Source organism: Tamandua tetradactyla, chromosome 2 (assembly GCF_023851605.1).
Source record: "Tamandua tetradactyla isolate mTamTet1 chromosome 2, mTamTet1.pri, whole genome shotgun sequence".
In the NCBI taxonomy this organism is placed as follows: domain Eukaryota; kingdom Metazoa; phylum Chordata; class Mammalia; order Pilosa; family Myrmecophagidae; genus Tamandua; species Tamandua tetradactyla.
Genome location: NC_135328.1, coordinates 75155589 through 75158103, shown reverse-complemented (window position 1 = coordinate 75158103; position 2515 = coordinate 75155589). Strand labels below are relative to the sequence as shown.

General features: G+C 42.3%; 1 pseudogene; it reads left to right on the top strand.

Annotated features, from left to right (window-relative positions):
- The first annotated feature begins 1084 nt into the window (after positions 1 to 1084).
- LOC143660815 (Y-box-binding protein 1 pseudogene) lies at positions 1085 to 1973 on the top strand (annotated as a pseudogene).
- Positions 1974 to 2515: the final 542 nt, after the last annotated feature.

The window sequence follows — 2515 nt, the reverse complement described above, 5'->3', positions numbered from 1 at the left end:
TTACGATATACAGAAGGTTTTGTGAAGTACTATTTGTTGTGATTTTCTCATTTGGAGGAGGGTTGGGAGACCAATAAAAAAAAAGGAAATTTAAAAAAAGTGAAATAAACTCTGCTTAGTAGGAAGAAATAAATGTTATGTTGACTATAAATTGAGCTTTCATATTAGGTGTATTTTATATCAAGATTTGCCATTAATTAGAAAGATGTTTTTAATGAATCTCTAATTCCTGACTTGAAGAATGTTTTGACCTGTAAGTGATAAATTGTACTGTTCAAGAAGTCAAGTTAGCAAAAATTAGACCTGCCCTTCACCCATGCAAACATATTCTGCTGGCTGGGATTGTGGGTGAAGTGAAACAACCAGTGAGAAACGTTTACTTCTACTGTAACAGTTTCCTGGAATATGGACCAGTAAAGAATTAAACATACTCTTATGGACTTGGAATTGGAGAAGGGGTAGTACATGCTGAAACATCTGAGCCTGGGTTACAGACCTTGGTTGCTGTCATAAGCTTTATATTCATTTTGTTCTAAGATCGTAGGAAACCTAACCTTATTCTCTCTTTTTCTATCTAAAAAGAAAGATGGGAATATGTGCAGTCAAGCTGCCTTTCAGGAGGCACTACCAAGAGATTATCTATTTTCAAATGTATTCATCCTGAGGAAAAGACTGCTCAATATACGGGAATATTTTGCTCTGAGATAATGTTTTGAAGAGTTGTTGATACCACTCTAACTGTTCAGTGAAATATGTTTTTTTTTGAACACATGGATGATGCTAAGAAAAATTTGGATCAGCTGGTCCAGAAGCCATTCTGAATCACACACGTGCGTTTTTGAATTTTTTTTTCTGAACTGGGTGAAAGCTATTTGGCTAGATCAGTGATGATCCGATCCTAGTATCCACCTGGGCAAGTTGATGATAAAAAGCTCTTAGAACAGAGTTCGATGGGTAGCGGGAGCTGAGAACAGACCCGAGAGAGCCCTGAGCAGCCCCTCCTCCGTCTCTGGCCTAATTACCATCACTCCTGGGAGGAGCCGCAGCTGCCGCGCGTCGGGTCCTCGTCACCATCACCGTGACCATGAGCAGCGAGACCGAGACCCAGCTGCCGCCAGGTCCTCCGCGCTGCAGACACCAAGCCGGACACCACCCGCAGCGGCACAGTCTCACATTGGGGGCGCCTGCCTGCTGGTACAAGGTCATCAAAACGAAGTTTTTGGGAACAGAAAAATGGTCCAGTGTAAGAAACGGACGTGGTTTCATCAAAAGGAATGACACCAAGGAAGATGTCCTTGCATACCAGACTGCCATAAAGAAGCATAACCCAGGAAGTACCTTCGCAGCGTAGGAGATGGAGAGACGGTGGAGTTTGATGTTGTTGAAGGAGAAAAGGGGGCGGAGGCAGCAAACGTCACAGGTCCTGGTGGAGTTCCAGTGCAAGGCAGTAAACATGCAGCAGACAGTAACCATTATAGACGTTATCCAGGTCGTAGGGGTCCTCCACGCCATTACCCTCAAAACAACCAGAACAGTGAGAGTGGGGAAAAGAACCAGGGAAAGCCAGGCCCAACAACGCCGGCCCTGCCCCAGGCGACGAGTCCCATCTTGCCACACACTTCGCCACGGCATTCCAACCCTCCTGTACAAGGAGAAGTGATGGAGGGTGCTGACAACCAGGGTGCAGGAGAATAAGGTAGACCAGTGAGGCAGAATATGTATCAGGGTTATAGACCACGATTCCTCAGGGGCCCTCCTCGCCAAGGATAGCCTAGAGAGGACGGGAATGAGGATGATAAGGAAAATCCAGGAGACCCAAGGTCAGCAGCCACCTCAACGTTGGTCCTGCCATAATTTCAATTACCGACCCAGAGGCCCAGAAAAACCCTAAAACACAAGCTGACAAAGAGACAGAAGCAGCCGATCCACCAGCTGAGAATTCTTCAGCTCAGGAGGCTGAGCAGGGTGGGTAATGCCGGATTACCATCTCTGCTCTCATCTGGTTTAGACATCCAACAAGAATTGAATATGAAATTCCAGCAATAAGAAATGAACAAAAGATTGGAGCTGAAGACCTTAAGTGCTTGCTTTTTGCCTGTTGACCAGATAACTGGAACTATCTGCATTATCTGTGCAGCGTGGAGTTTTCTTACCTAAAAACGTCCCATTTTGTTAATGACAAACATTTTTTTTTTAAGTCTGGTTTTTCTCAATATATCTTTAAAAGTTTTTAAATAGTTTCATATCTGGTCAAGTTAAGGTTTTAAGAACATTATTTTTAATTTGTAATAAAAGTTTACAACTTGCTTTTTTCAAAAAAAGTCAACAAATTGCAAGCACCTATTAATAAAGGTCTTAAATAACTGTTTTCATGTATTAAAAAAAGCTCTTAGAATATTATGAGTTTGTCAGATTTATTTATACCTGGAGCCTTAATGGTTATGAAAATGTTTTCTATAGCTACAATTAAAACAGTACATTTTCCTCTAAAGTGAATCAAGAGAACATTGGAATT